The following is a 16,089-nucleotide window of genomic DNA, read 5'->3' on the forward strand; positions in this document are numbered from 1 at the left end:
CAGGATTTCACTCTGGCTCATATATCACTAGCAAACCTGTCAGATGAATTCCAGCTGCAGAATACTTATTACTGATGATGATGTAACAGAGAGGAAGAGCAGATTCCTAGTTCAATTTGCACAGTAGGCAGTTAAAAAATTCATCTTTTCACTCACACACAGGGGGGGAAAAAAAAGCAATCAGGCAATCATTACAAGACAAGGGAGAATATTTATCCCAGTTATTTTGGTCTTCAGTGTCATTCAGAAGACCAGAAGTGGGGTGCTCGAGTCCTCTGTCAGTCAATGAGAAAAGGTAGGTGTCTCTCTCTGGGAACAGGGAATGTGTGCGTTTTGTGCATGAGATTTCAAGTTAGATATTTAAAAAAGCCTAAACTGAATGATGTGAATTTGTGCCGATGTTACTCCCCATGACTTCAACAATCTTTTTCTAAAGTATCCACACCATTATGAATATATACGTGTGAAGTTTCTTAAGTATACCTTCTTTATCAAGAGGACAGACACTTTTCCAGTGTACTTAATTACATCAGTTTCTGAAGCTTTTTTTTAGGCAGTAGCACAGTTTATTTAAATAACTATCTACCTACTTACCTACCTAGCTGTAATCTGCAATTCCTTTTTAGAATCTGTATCAAGCAAAATCACATTGCCATAATACGGACACTTTTATTGGAGTCAGGACTGTCTACTAGTGTTCCCTGGTTATTCCTGCATGGTTAATACCATAGCCAGCTAAAGGGAAATAAAGGATATGGATGCTGTGTATGCCCCCTGCAGCTATTTCTGAGACTGTTATCACTGTCTGTGCAATGTAAATCTCCATACATGTTCCTGTAGGTTCTCCAAATCTGGTGCCTCAATGTACTTCACACTGGCTCTTGGCCTTTTTGAACTGAGAGCCCGGACTTTATAGCTCTGTGCCTTAAAAGAGCCTTGATGCACCTCATTATCAGGAACCATGGCAAACCAGTAGCTCACTGTAGCAAAAAAACTCAAGATACCTACATACAGTCTGCTTTTAAACTCTCCTTAATGTGAAAAAAGCGCAGCAAATTTTTCCCAGACTGATGCAATCCACAGCTGAGACCCAAGGACTTTGTTCTTCCAGCTTCTTCATTTCTAACTGGTGCACTAGATGTATTATGAAATGAGATCAGATAAGAAAGCTACATAAGGCAATGGCTTTTCTTTCTCTCTGTTTGGTCAGAAAAGAGATATGCTTGCTCACTATCTAAAGTATGAGTTTCTGTCTTAAGAACTTACATGTCATATTTCAAATTCAAAAGAAAAATAAAGCACACAAAAAAGTTATAGACAGCTGAAAACAAGCCTTAGGAAGAAATGTATGCGTATCCTTAATCAGCATCAGTTAATTTGCCTTATACTGCTTCTGTGAAGATGTAATTCCAGGATCTGGAATTCAGGCTCTTTCCAGTTTAAGGCCGATCTGCTGGTCATTGGAGGCTTCCCTGGGATCAGATGTAGCCGCCAGACATCAGCTCTCACACTGTGACCACAAGATCCCAGCAATAATGTCTTCTCACTGGAATCAATAAATTTGCTGTGCTGCAGGAGGAGGTTTGTGAATATGGGACACAGAATTTTCACAGGTGCTTAGCTGAGAAATGACCCTTTATTGCTTTCAGCACTAAATATAAAATCCATTTCTTTCAGCTGAGCTTTCTTCCATCAATTCTTCACATATGTAAATCCAATATCTCCTACCCCTTACCCCAAAAAAGAATCAATCTGTTTCTCCCAAAGGGTATAAACTAAAAAGGATTGTTCATTTCTGTTTTAAAATACTAGGGAGGTTTTACAGGGATCAGGACTTAGAAAGCATGAAGATTAAAAAAAGACACAGAAGCAAAGGCTAGAATCATCCACAAAATTTAGATGGAACCATATGTTTTCACAATGAATAGCAGAAGAAATATATGACTGACAGCTGTTCTATGATTTTTGTTCCTTCCTTTCCTTGTCCTTCTTTTAGTAGGGATCTTACTTTGCTACTCCCATTTTACAGATAGGCAATGTACAATGTGATACACGAGGGAACTTAAGTGGTTTATCTGTGGAAACCTGTTAGCTCACACTAGATCAAAAATCCAGTAAAGGTTTTAAAAGCCAGCTTTCAAAATGTGAAGACTACTTCTTACTCTCCTAACTGGCTGTCTATTTTAGGGTAATACAGACTCTTCTATGTTTGAATATGTGCTAGACACATAAAAAACCCCCATGAATAGTGTTCACACAATTCAATTTTGAAAAAAAATGTGCCCAGCAAGCTGACATACCTGAGAAATTTTTTCTAAATCCTGTGTACAAGCTACATCACACTTTTCTCTCTGAGGTCTCTTTCCATGTTTCTGATTCATCTTCCCGAAGCTTCCATTTTTGTACGGTACCATTCTTTGCATGAAAAGGCATAACTGTTTTGCTGCAGGTATCCTAATTTCTCTTCAGAAACTTATTCTGAGGCTACAGAAGAGCTTATCTAGAAATCATCAGGCAACCTATAGAAAATATCAGGAGAACATTCCCCTGACTTCGATGGTGGTACTGAAACAAATGGAGTGCCCCCCTCAAAAATCTTTGACAGATGGCTGGTGACACCAGGTGACTCAGGGGTCCCACTGCCTCCGGCAGCCACCATATCATTTGTTGTTCCTAAAATCAGCTGTTAGCAGCTTGGCCCTCAAATTACAAATTACCTTGTCTTTGAATAGAATCAGCAAGGAAAAAGTAAATAAATAAGGTCACTGAATTTTTCTTAAGTTATTGGGACTTTTATAAGCACAGCTAACCTCATTTTCATATTAGCTTGTATGCATATTGCACACATATGCCACCTTAAAAAAAAACCCTCAGTGCCGGAAAATAAAAGCAAATGACAGACATGCAGAAAAAGTCACCTCTGCAGCGTTCATTCAGTCTTGGGTTTTTATTACTTGATCAGATACTTACACATGACCCCTGCCTTGCTTAGTACAAGGATAGATTACATTCAGGAAAATAATGAGGTGTTCAAAAATTTTTTTATCTTCTTTTTTCTAAAGTGTGGCCTTAGGTCTTATTTGCACTGCATTATTCAAACTCTCCTTTGAAGCCATTTGTTTAGACTTCTCTGTGGTGCCCATGACTATATTTCATGAACAGCAATGCCTTTACTTTTACAACTGCCTATAAAGTATGACTGTAATATTATCCTCATTTTACACTGGGTAGCCAAAGCACCAAGATTAAGAACCACTGATCTGGGGAGCCCGCTGTCTGGGATGACTCAGACTTGAGCGCTCTGCCTGCTCCACCCTGCTCGAATCACAGCTCCCAAAGCCTGCAGCCTCCGCACCAGTCCATCAGCACTGGCTGCCTGCCCATTTGGGGAACTCCTACCACCAAGTATCAAAGGCAGGTCTTAGAGAAATGGGAAAGGTCATTAGTCAGCACTCTGAAAAATGTGTTTTAAGCAGCTTGCCTAGCATCAGGCAAAAATTCTACAGCAGTGTCAGGGACAGAAATAGAAATCAGCTTTTTAATGACCTCACCGTGAGGTAACCTTTGTAGCCTCGCCTCATGCATGGTGCGAGTTCCAGCTTCTGTAAGAGAGAGGCGGGGGGCCCTGAGGAAGCAGTCTCCCTCATGCTCCAAGGCACTTCATTCCCACAGCCCAGTCCACCCTCTCCGAGATTGAAGTTGGGTCCTGTGGTATAAAAGAGTGCAGAGATGTGTCATTAAGGACATAATGGGAGCTATGCTGGAAGAGACCAGAGGTCACTCAGTATCATGTCTGACAATGGTTAGTAGAGGTTGCCTGAAGAAAGAGTGTAAGAAACAGATGAAATATGGACTGACATCACTTTCTGCCTTGCAGCAACAAGAAGCTTAAGGTTTCCCCCACCCACACCTTTTTTTTTTAATGTTTTTTCTTTTTTAAGCCAGAAGTTGCATCCAGGCTAGTGCATTTAACAGTCACCAGTGGGCATTCATGAAATAAAGCTGTCTAATTAATTTCTGAACCTTTTTTGTTTTTCCCTGCACAATATCTTACAGCAAAAAGTTTCACAATTGAGGACTGCAACAAATATATTTATCCAAAATAGCCTACAGTCCTGTTTAGGACACTCTCCTTGCAGGGTGGGGCTGTGCATTTGAAACTGTTGGGTTCAGAAGAGAAATTATCCTGAATCCTGCACACAAAAGAGTGAGTGCTTTAACCCAACCATACAAATCAAGATATTGATTGCTGTGTGTAACCCAAAACAGTGAATACGTCAGGCAAGCTTTTTGAATGCTTAGACCCTTCTGGCACCCCAGCTCACATCCATCTCCCGTTACAGGTAGCAATTTCTCTGACATACACCGTATACAGGAATAATGCTTGAATAATGACTTCTACAGTTCCTAACTAACACGGATACAAGGTGTTCACAAATAGTCAAGGGGGATTATGTACTTGGAAGCAGATGGTATAGAGAAAGCTTCACCGATATTGCTCAATACACCTGAATGCCCAGTAGAAATAGCCCTGCCTACTTTCTCTCCATGTATAAAGATACGCATGTACACACAAAAATGGTGCAGTCATTTTAATATTAAAGAAAGAGTGAATTTACCTCTGAAAGAAAACTGGAAAATGTTAAAAATTATTTTTAAATATTTTTTTGTTAAAAATCTCCTCTGGAGATACACCAGATGCCTTTTCACCATATGGTGAAATGCTCAACATCTCGCCTTAAATTCCTTGCTGAAGTCCCTAGAGGTTGCTAAAATATCAAACTCCAAATGGCTTAGGACTATCCAGCTCATACGATTAGAAAGGTTCTACTACGTAACCTTGGAACAATTAAATCTTGCTAGTAGATCAGACTAGTAGTCATACACCAAAACCATATAGGTAGATATCAGTTAAATGAACCACAATTCAAGGAAATTATAAATGACTGACCTTTATCAGGTAGTCATAAAAGAAGGAGCAACTATACATCACCCCCAAAAGCTTTCTTTTTAAATCTCAGACACTGTTCAGCCCATTATAATTATCCTAACTTATAAGCAGTAAAATGTTTAGTGGGACAACTTAGGGAAGCAGAATGTATGAGAGAAATTATGCAGTTAATGGGGAATTGCTCAAGTTGTAATTTACTAAATATTGTTGCAGATTCCTTGTGTCAGGTTGCAATAAAAGGAAGATCTTCCTAAATTAATTTATACTGCTTAATTAACTCCTAGATAATAACTAACTATACTTTTATGCAACATGAACCCGATATTTTAAGCTGGACACCTGAGGTTAGACACCAGAATCTCCCAGTACCAGCTGCTGTACAGATCCTTAGCCTGAGCATGGACTTAGAAGGCTGAAAGCAGGCAGCCACATTTGAATATTGGTCTGTCACAATGCTACTGTGTTGGTTCAACAATTAAAATAATTTGTTACTTCAATCTGATCGACCCTGTATATCTGAGACATTTGCTAAAAAATGTATTTCCTGAAAAATGAAAGTAAGGATGAAAAATGAAAACTGGGCTGCATGCAGATTGTTATAAACACTGCCCAGGAGTTCAGAGGAGGTAGTTATTTATTTGAGTGGCACATATTTACTTGAGAGTGCTGGACACTCTTCAATAATGCATGCCACCTCAAGCTAAGAAAGTGTGACTAACTAAAGGCAGGGATGCAAATGTTGCTGTGTAAGCCTTTTCTTCCTTTCTTGAGTCCTTTATTTGCAGTAGAGAGGGGGGGCAGAGGGGGAAGGAGAGAAAGAAATTATAAGAAAAGACTTGGTGTGCTACATTTGCTGTCTGGGCTTGCTCCTGCTGTTTACCTTTAAAGAGGTCTTACATGGCTGTTTCTCTAAGAATAAATAAATCAAAATAAGTAAAAAAGACACATTTTCAAAGAATTTTCTTTGTGAAAAGCCTTGACAGATTTTTATAACTAACTATGGAAAAGCAGCTGGAGAAAGTCACACCTGCACCCCAGATTCAAAGAGAATCCAAGCCAAGGCATACTTAATAGCTGAAAAGGTTAGCTTTGCTTTTTTGGGGAATCCATTTTCCTGTTCATTATCCTTCCAAAGTATGGAAGAGAAAAAGCCCTGGTAAAACTATTTTTAAAATCCTGCCGGTAATTGCGTATCTCTGTGCATTTTTAATACTAAGACTCTACAAGATACAAACTGGAGCAACTCACTGAAGCTAACAGGGCTGAGGATTTGACTTACAGTCTTTTCACATTGTTCCTCTGATATATGGCACTTCCAGGAAGGGCAGTACCACGCCAGGAAAGCTCAGTCAGGCCCTGGCATTACAGTATCGCCCTCAGAGGAACCGGGCACACGAAGTAATGACACTGTGCTACAGCAACTGGGCAGTTTTAGCAAGTGGCCACTGATAAGTTTAACTTAGGACCAAGACATCAGCTTTCATCTGTGAATTCCAGAGGTCTTTAGAAAGAGTTACCATCCTTAGCTTAAACTTGGATAAAGGACTTCTAATTACATGCAGCATCCCCAATGAAGCGGAGAGTCAATGCCAGAACAAGGATCAGAGCTGAGCTCCTCCAAACGCATACCTGATGGGATTTAACCAGCAGGTTGAACTGTAGCTTTTAGTCAAAAGTTTATAAAACTGCATTTGGACACCTAGATAGTTCACTGAGGGGAAGGATTTCAGACTGTGGGTTGGTGTTTCCCAGTACTTCATGGACATTTCAGATCAATGTATGAAAGTATCACACCAGGGGGGAGCCTGGCCCTTTATTTTATTTTTTGGCAGTTCGCTTTAATTAATTGAGTCTAGCTCTACTCTTTTCAGAACAGAGAAAGCCACACATCTAATGGGTGGAGCCAGCACATGCTTTGGGACAATGACAGACAGAGAAATCTGTACGATTTCAGAAAAGACCCCAGCAGGCATGGTGTGAAAGTCATCCTGCTCTCTGCCCCTGCACCCTTCCTGTGGGCTGCTGGGGGAAGGCATTGCTCCACAAGCATCTCTTTTCTGTTCTCCAAGGCCAAGGATGGAAGTATCTTCTTGCATTAAGTGCAAGAAGTTTTGCTGCTGTTGGGCAACTTTTAACTTCCTTATAGCTCTTTGAGGTACCTGCAGGAATCAAACCAATGTGTTCAGAAGGAAAGTCCATGTTTCTGTACTTTGTGCTTTCACAGACTGTTACAATTTACTAAATGCTCCCTAGGGGTCAACTTGTGTAGCAGTGCAGTAACTACCATCACAGTAGTTACACCAGCACTGGAAAGAATTACATCTGCAACGCTCCCTTTGGTTTTATAGTACAGAACAGTGTCCTCCACAATACCTCCAACTTTACAGTATAAAGAACTAGAATGACTCACTGTCCTACTTCAGATTCAAGAGAAGGCAGACTTTTCCCTTGCTATTAAGGGGGAAAAAAAAAAAAGGAAGAAAAAAAAAGCTTTCAGGCATCCTCTGTTCCAGCTGTAAAGATGTGGCAGGCAATGTAAATTGAGCATTCTTGGCAGGTAGCTTCTTCCTAATGTTTATGGGTCAGGTTGTCAGACATGAACAGCAGGGTCAGCCAACTTCTTTTCTACAATAAGTGACATACGTTTTTACTTGTAGAGATCTAAGTGATTTTGTGCTCTGGTCACCTTATCCCTGTGTTTGTCTTCTAAGCAAAATTTTAAATTAACTTTTAAATGATATTTTAAATTATCTTCAATCAAATGGGTGTGTCCTATATCTAGATGCAAAAGACATTTTGTTTTATTTCTTTCTCCTTTAGGTACTGTGCCAATAATTCAGGTTTTCTTAGCATTACTTTGTAATAATAGAAACCAGCCAAGCTACCTCCGACCGAATTTACCTGTAGTGGTTATCAGTGAAAACAATTAAATGCAAAAGTCTTTCATAGATGGGAATTTCCAAATGCTGAAGGAGCCCGTACAGAGATGTGAACTCAAAGTCCTACTTTTTTCTCACACTTAAAATTGTTTCTCTAACTATTTAGAGAACACTGATCTGAAATTATAGGTGTCCTATTAGGCGTGCAGGGCACCACTTGAATTCAGCATGAAACACCAATGACTTGACATCTCTCCTGGCACCAGGAGGTGAAGCTTTTACAGTTTAAAGAGATCAATATTTCTACCAAAGCCTTACCAAAATCTTCCTGAGGAAAATAAATATATATTTTTTTTAATCTAAGAGAGACAGAAGGCAGAATTCCTTGATCTCAGTATCAGAAGAATAATCTTTCCAAAACTTTCCTCTGTTGCTAAAGCTTAATACCATGGATTTAAGGAGAGAATCAACAGCGTTCTCAGAAAACGTTATTTTCCATCAGAATGTCTTTTGATTTTTCATAGATTTCTCTATTCATATTCCATCTCATGATTTTTCATCCCATTAAGTGATTAGACGAGTATAGATGAACGTTAATGTCTTTCTCTTGGACTCTTATTTTGTAGAAGAATGGAGGAAACTATGGAAACCTTATGAGGGCGTTGGTTGCCTAAGCACAGGCACCTAGTGCCTAAATGACACCTTAGGATATCCTGACTCATCTCTAGCTGCACTTTCAAACAGGTGTAGGATCACTTCAAGTTCTGTTGTGCATCTGCTAACCCCATGCCAACACCTAGGGTGGTCTAGGGAATGTAATAATAACAGTACACACTTTAGCATAAGCATCTGGATTGGTTTCCTGTTTTAGAGCAGTGTTAAAGATCCAACTAGCACCAGCAAAGCACGGCTTAGAGATGTTACTTTCATAACTCCTGTACCTGGAGTGCAATGGCAGCAACAAGGATGAAGTTCAAATACCTTCTGGTTCTCCTTTTAAAATACACCTCATGTAGTGAGAGAAAAACCCAGTGCCACTCAAGCTAGGTCCCAGAATTAGAGAATTATCTTGGACAGACATCTTTTTGTATTAATGCTGTATTAATTAAACTCTCTTGCAATCTTCTGCAGTGGCAGCAAAAAGCTGCTGTTGTGGCAAACTTAGAGCTGTCCCTCATGAACAGGCTTATGCTGAAATCCTCAGTTTACAACATCTTCTTCTGAACAGCCCAGAAACTTGTATTTAACTGGTATGCATTGCAGTTTTCAGAGTAACTGTGACATTTTATTTGTAAGACTACAGAGAAAAATATAAATATTTCAACAGAGGGACGGAGCCAGTTTCCACTTAGATCAATGGAAATTCTCACATTCTTCTGAAATTATATCAAGCCTTTAATAAATAAAACTTGATTCTACTTAAATAAAATATGGAATGGTAGTATTCCACAGAAGGTAAAAATAGTCTTTTTCTTTGAAATGCCTGTATCTGCAGGTTCCTTCCATTTCTAACAGACTCATTAGCGTCACATTTCAATTTTGTACTTAATGTCAAAATATGATATTAAAAAAACCCAACCCTGGTTCCTCATTATGCTGAACTGTACTTGCATAATTATTCTTCAGGCTTCACTTAATTATATGCCCCACCATGTGTTACTTTTCAGCATCCTAAGTGGTACCACCTTACTGGTAGGAATATTAAACAATGAAAGGCAACACTCTTTTGTTTGGTTACACAGCATGCTGTGTCTGAATTCAGTCTCCTCTCACCCGTCCCCTCTCCCAGCTTCTGAATTATATCCTTTACAAGTGTTTCCAAGAAGGGCATTTACAGTCATGCTTGCTCTACAATGTTAGGGTTGGTGTGTGGCTTTTGTATTTGCTGTAACCCAGAATTTCCCCCATTATTTGGAATGAAATTAAAAAAAAAAAAGAAAGACAAGAATGAAAAGAACAGAAAAAAAACCAAAAGAAACTACAGAGATTCAGAAGTTTTATTTCAGGTAATTTTTTTCTTACCCTGTCAATATCACAAGCTAGTAATCGAGGTGAGGAAAGAAGCATTGGAAAACCTACTTATCTACAAAAGGTATTTCTTAGATACCTAACACTGTGTTACCCTAAAAGAACAGGAATGCTTGAGAATAAGTGAAGAAAAACAGGCAGTGACTAAAAAGATACTGAAGATTTTTCTCCAGTTCAATTGGATGGGAGTTCTGATCAAGCCTTGTACATCCTGAAAGTTTTTTCATCATACTCCAAAAACATGGGACCTCCTGACCTCACAAGTGTCAAACATTGGCAGATTGACTAACCAACCCAGAAGTGCTATTTTTCTATAAGAATGCTTTTTCTGAGAATAATTTAAAAGAGTTTGATTCTGAGAAGCCCATTGGCAATGTCCAAGTGAGTGAGACAGATGGGATTTTTGTATGGTCAACACTATTCTTTATCAGCCAGAGAAACTGTGAATCCTAGGCCGCTGAAGTTAAATAAAAGACTCCCATTGATTTGAATCAGCTTTTTGTCAAACTGAAAATGAGGATATACTAGGAGTGTCCCCGAGACAGGAGGCTATTTTAATAGTTTAGCCCAATAAAAGGTTTTTTTTTTTAATTTTATGGCTTATTTTGTATAACAATATTCCAAATTATAGTCCTAAAACAAAACCCCTCAAAAAACCCAACCAAACAAAAAAAACCCATGCTCAAATTAAATCTTACTGATAAATCATCCTGAAAAACAAAGCAACCTATCAATCATTTCCAATCAACAAATCCTAACATTTAATCACGGGCATATTCACACTTCAACATGGATCCACTTCTGTCTTTAAGCTTCTAATTAATAATTGTGTTGTCAAAATGCTGAATCATGAATAGTCCTTAAGGCTTTTCCTGTACAGAAGATGATGAATACTTGTACTTAGCCAATCAAAAGTTTATTTACTTGTTAAAGAGTATGTCCCTTTAAAGTAGGTTCAAACAATCACAATTACAGGCTTTTTGCAATTTTAAATCCCATTTTGAATGTTGTAGAATGTGAATATCTGATAAATAATTACTGAAAAAGGGACTCCCCTCTGGGTTCTGTTCCATGGATGTTACCTAGTATGATGGATTTATTTTACCATGGTGGGTACTATGGGGCAAATTTTGTCATCCTTACTCACATTTCTTTCCAAGGATGTAATTTCCTTTACAGAGTGGGGATGCGTGCAAAAAAAGTGGAACCTAGTCTCACTGATTCATTGGATAAAGAAGACTTAATAAAATGTAAAAAAATGCTGAGAAAAAAAATCAGATTGTTTCTAAGGTTGGTATGTCAAAGATTGGGTAGTTTCTTTTTAACAAAGCTCAGATGAAAACTAGGCTTTGATGGGCTTCTGCTTACCAGCTGCCTTTGTAACCGAAACTTTCCCAGTTTGCAATCATCTCTGAAGCTTCCAGTCCCCCTTGGCTTCTTGGTCCTGCATTGTGAAGATAGCCTCACAATTATAAAGCCTACTTTAAAGCTACTGTCTCATAGGCAGGCAAATGCGGTAAAATAATGCCCAAAGACAAATGCTGACAGTCTTGCTTTTTCTCTCCCAAGAAAACAGTTCCTTTCACAGGCCGAAACTGCTATGGTAGCTGTTTCACTGAACTACATAAAGATTAGAACAAAAGAAATACCTGGGGTTAAAATGACGAAAGTGGATTTATTTACTGAAAAAAATGAATAATTTTGTATGCAAATACCTGAAACTATCCCAGTGTTTTTCAACATCTCCTCTATGAAGCTTTCCAATGTGTTGAAAGGGCATTATAGTAGGTATTTTGCATTGTCACTGGCTTACCACAAAGGGATATGCAATATCCATTGTTGACACAAACAGCCTGCTCTATTTTGAAATTCTTATATTTGCTCTCATCAGCAGCATAATGAAAGATTACAGTTTTATGAAATCAGAGAGCTCTCACTTTTCAAGCTAGGTGTATTTCACTGCATGGGCTTGTGAAGGATCCTTTTCTTTGGTTTTTGTTTTGTTTTGTTTTTAACATAAAGGAAAAGCATAAAGGCATAAAGGGAATAGCTGAAAGGAATTGAATGCTGCAGATGAAAAGTTTTATAAGTGCCTCATGCTTTTCTGGATGAATAATCAGAAATAGTGTCCAGTGATCTTGCCCTAGGTGACCACAGACAGACAATGATCAAATGGTATTTTCCAGTCTGGCTTGTCTGTGAGTTGCACTGACTCTCCCAGTTTCCAGTTTCCAGTTTTCCAACTTGCTGGGAAAAGTTGCAAACAACTGTCCATATCCTCAGCTGTTCCTCACTGTCTCCTTCACAAAAGAACTGTCCACAAGAGGGCTAGGCATAGCATAGATCAAAAGCACAGACCTAAAATCCATAAAAAACTTAATATAGCCACTAATGTCATAACTGGATTTTGATACAGACTGTGATTTTTCTGAAATGCGACTGCTATGGTATGTAGAAATTCATAAGCCTGTAAGACAGTTAAATTTGTACAACTTGTGCACATCCATAAGGTTTAACTGACAATTAGAAATTACAAGTCAACAAAAATGTCCACAGAGCAGTGTTGTTCATAAAGACTTATTTGAATAAGTAGATTCTGTTTCAAAAGCAAACGAACAGATAACACCTACCATGCAACAACAGAAAAAGTATTTTCAAGTGATAAATAAGGAACTTGTCTTGCAAGAAAACAGTTTTTCCCTAAGGCTACACTGTACCTTCATGATTCATTGTAAAACTTCAAACTACAAAAAAACCCCTCACATAACACTTCTTCTGCTTTCTTTGCTGCTATTTCAGTGTGAAGTTCCACCGAATATGCCTGTGCCAGTGAAGACAGGGGAAAAAAAAAGAAAATAAAGAAGTGAAAAATATATATTTTCCAGGAAGCATTCCTTTGTTACTCCATTAAGAAAATTAAGTATGCTCTTTGGGCACTATGAGAATACTTTTGTCCTTCATCACACTGACAGATCTTAAGGAATCCAGTAAATTTTGGGGCTACCTCCACAAAAAAAATATTAATTCTTTCATGGACAGAGTGTGATTTGCCTTAGAATGGTCCAAAGAAAGGAATGAAGTCTTTTATCTGACCAGCCTGATAGCTGTCTCCAGGCCTCCCCATTTGTCTGAACGTGGTGAGCACACCCGTCACTAACCGTGCACTGAATAGCCTGGACAAAACAGCTCGGCCACTATCCTGCTCTCCAGTGTGCCTTTCTTCCAAGAAACCCCCTCAACTCTTACTCTATTTGGGACCAACACCCTCAGAGATGCAAAGATGCAAAAAAAGGGGAAATCAAACGGAAATTCAGTGATGCTTGAATTTAGAAAAAATGCAGTCAATATCCATAGTTCAGACAGTATAAAATCCTACAATAGAATTTCTGCCACTTATTTTTTTGTTTTGCTAAAAAGCTCTGACTATATAATCCTAAGCAGTTTAGGAACTCAAGTTTTCGAAACTCACTTAAGCCAGAAATACGAATTTATCATACTGTAAAGATACTTCTACACTATTCTGGGTATGAACCAACTGGGGGAAAAAAAAAAAAGGTCAAAAAAAAGGAGGAGGTTCATAAGAAGAGTAATACAGCTTTCTGCATCAAGAAAGGCTTTCTGCATCAAGGCTTTCTGCATACAATGTTAAGCTTCATGTGTTTTCCGTAAACCCAGGGTACAGACTGTGCTTAAAACAGCTCTTTTTTTTGCCTTTTTTGCCCCCCCCCCTTTTTTTTGCTTTTTCTCTAATAAAAACAAAGAGAAAATCAGGAAAAAAGCATTTGGATTGATGCCCAAAGTCCCATTTTAAGGTTGTGTGAGTTTTTCTCCCAGCTACCTAATGGTAGAGAGAGACAATGGTAGACAGAGTGCTATAAAATGTTCACTATACGTAAAAAGCTGTACTGAAAGAGCATTGTTAAAGTAGCAAAATCAAGTACTCAAGAGACAGCAAAGCAAGAATTAACCTTGCCTCCCTTCCTGTGCAACATCATGTAGTCTTTAAATACACCATGACGCAGGGGGGGTTCTAGAGCCTCCCCCCACCTCATTCAGAGTACGTGAAGAATGGAGTTCAAGTAATGAGCAGGTCTTTGATATTTTGGTTATTTTTATTGTTCAGTGTATGTCCCTAGGCCTCACCCCTGCACACCACTCAAACTCTGAGCTGGAGACAGAATTATTCATTTCCTTATGGGCTTCCCTATGGTGCTCATCACGCAAAGCTCTGTGAGCTTCATGAAGGTTAATTTATCTTAACAAAACCTCTCCGAAGTGACAGGATAATATATCCCACTTTACAGACAGGCAGCAGAGGCACACAGGCAACAGTCAATGCTGAGCTACCCAGGACCCAGGTCGTGGGTTTTTGTCACGTTCTGTAATAATTTGCACCTTCAAGCACAGCACCCATTCACTTTAATTGCAGCTGTGACTGCTCAGTGCTTCTTCATCTCAGCCCTCAGGATCTTGAGGTGGGCATTCAGAAATGAGAAGCACACACTTCTCACCGTGAGAAGTGACCGTCTGTGAAACATCTGATGTAAGGGACTGTGCAACATCGCTCAAGAACTCTGGCAGTCAGAGAAGGACTCTGCTTCTCCAAGCCAGAACTTAGCTGCCCTGAGGGGAAGGCATCCTTTCTCTTCCAATACTTGTAAGAAGTAAGGCAGAAGTACCACATACAATGGCATCCTTTACTTCTTGGGCCTGCGCAGGAAGCCATTCTTAGACTAGGACAATTTTGTCTACTGAGTGAAGTATGAGCCCAGGTTAAAAATAGGAGGGGGTTCACCTGAAGTAGAGCTTGCTCATAATTGCATGTGAATGAAAGGAATGAATTAAGATAAAGGACAAACTTCATTATGACATTTTCTAACTTTAAACCCCTTCATTGGTGCTTCAGCTCCCTGTCACATCTTTCTTTTCTCTTGCCTTTCTCCTGTTTCTCCAGATTCTAATTACAGGGGTTTTGCGCAGCTAGTCCCTTTGCATGTCTGTTCACTCTGTGAAATGTTTTATATGCACTTAGTCAGCATTCAAGGCTGTGAGGAGTTTAGACACGATGAACAAACACAGGCTTCTAAGAGATATGAGCTGTTATTGAGTATATGCAACCCATATTTTTTCAGACCTTTGAATATGGCCAAATATACGAGAGTTTTCACAAGAGTGGCAAAGGTACAATGTCCAAACACAAACAATAATTCCATAAAATATAATATCCCTGATCCGAAGAGTAAGAGTGGGAGGGTATTTCAAATAAAATACCTTAAAGGTAAAACAGTACTTATTTCTAACCTTTATTATAATTCCCTCCTTTTCCGTTGTTGGTTTCATAGATGGTTGATATATGTTTGAATAAAAGTGGAGGAAAAAAACTGAATGTAACTACCACCACCACCTCAAACTCTGAAAGACATAGCTAACATAGAGACATCACATCCCAAATGCTTAGTTTCACAAAATTATACATTTACACACTACGAGCATGGAGTGTATAGTTGTGTTTATGCAGAACAGTAATCAGAACAAGCAATCCCACTGAAGTAACAAAAAGCATCATTTGGCAAGTATTTTTCAGACTGGTAAGTGTCCTAAATGCTACTACTTTTGAAAGGTCATACCTTTATTCTCTGTCATGATTAAGGTTATGGTGTTACTTTCATTGTGAAATAGCTATCATTTGCATTACCATTTCTGGGAGCCCATGGTGACATCATACACAGATATGAGAAATTCTTGTCCCAGAAATACTTAAAACATACAGATTTGTTTAACTTTTCTCTGTTCTTCAAAGATTACAAATTCTTTGAGCATAGCCAAGGCTCTCACTGGTCTGGATATTGGTAATTCTGTGCATGTGTTATCTCCTTAAACTTATGTAAGCTGTAGCTCCTTGTATCTCTCTAAAATTGTGTAAGAAGTCCCACTGATACTCTCAGGTTTGAAAGTTAACCCTCCACAAGTTTTTGCAGAATTATTACCAAAATAATTACTGTTGAGTTATGCTGCTGCTAGCTCTGCTAAACTTGCAAGTATAGAAACACTGAAAAGGGATTGGTTGGTTGGTTCGTTGCTTTGTTTTCCCCATTACAAATCAAGCTGGTTCATAGACTTCCTATATATTTTAATTACTTACAGCAAAGATACAGTGATACTGTTGCAAGGAGGCAACAGTGATATGCTGGAAGAGACTCACATGAGCACTTGGGTTAACAAAGTGAAACA

At 38.7% G+C, this 16,089-nt stretch overlaps 1 long non-coding RNA gene across 5 annotated transcripts in view; it reads right to left on the bottom strand.

The window, feature by feature from the left end:
• LOC142405924 (uncharacterized) overlaps positions 1-16,089 on the bottom strand; it is a 757,404-nt gene that overhangs the window by 526,882 nt on the left and 214,433 nt on the right. The gene's annotated exons all lie outside the window — the stretch shown is intronic.

This window comes from Mycteria americana, chromosome 2 (assembly GCF_035582795.1).
Source record: "Mycteria americana isolate JAX WOST 10 ecotype Jacksonville Zoo and Gardens chromosome 2, USCA_MyAme_1.0, whole genome shotgun sequence".
NCBI lineage: Eukaryota > Metazoa > Chordata > Aves > Ciconiiformes > Ciconiidae > Mycteria > Mycteria americana.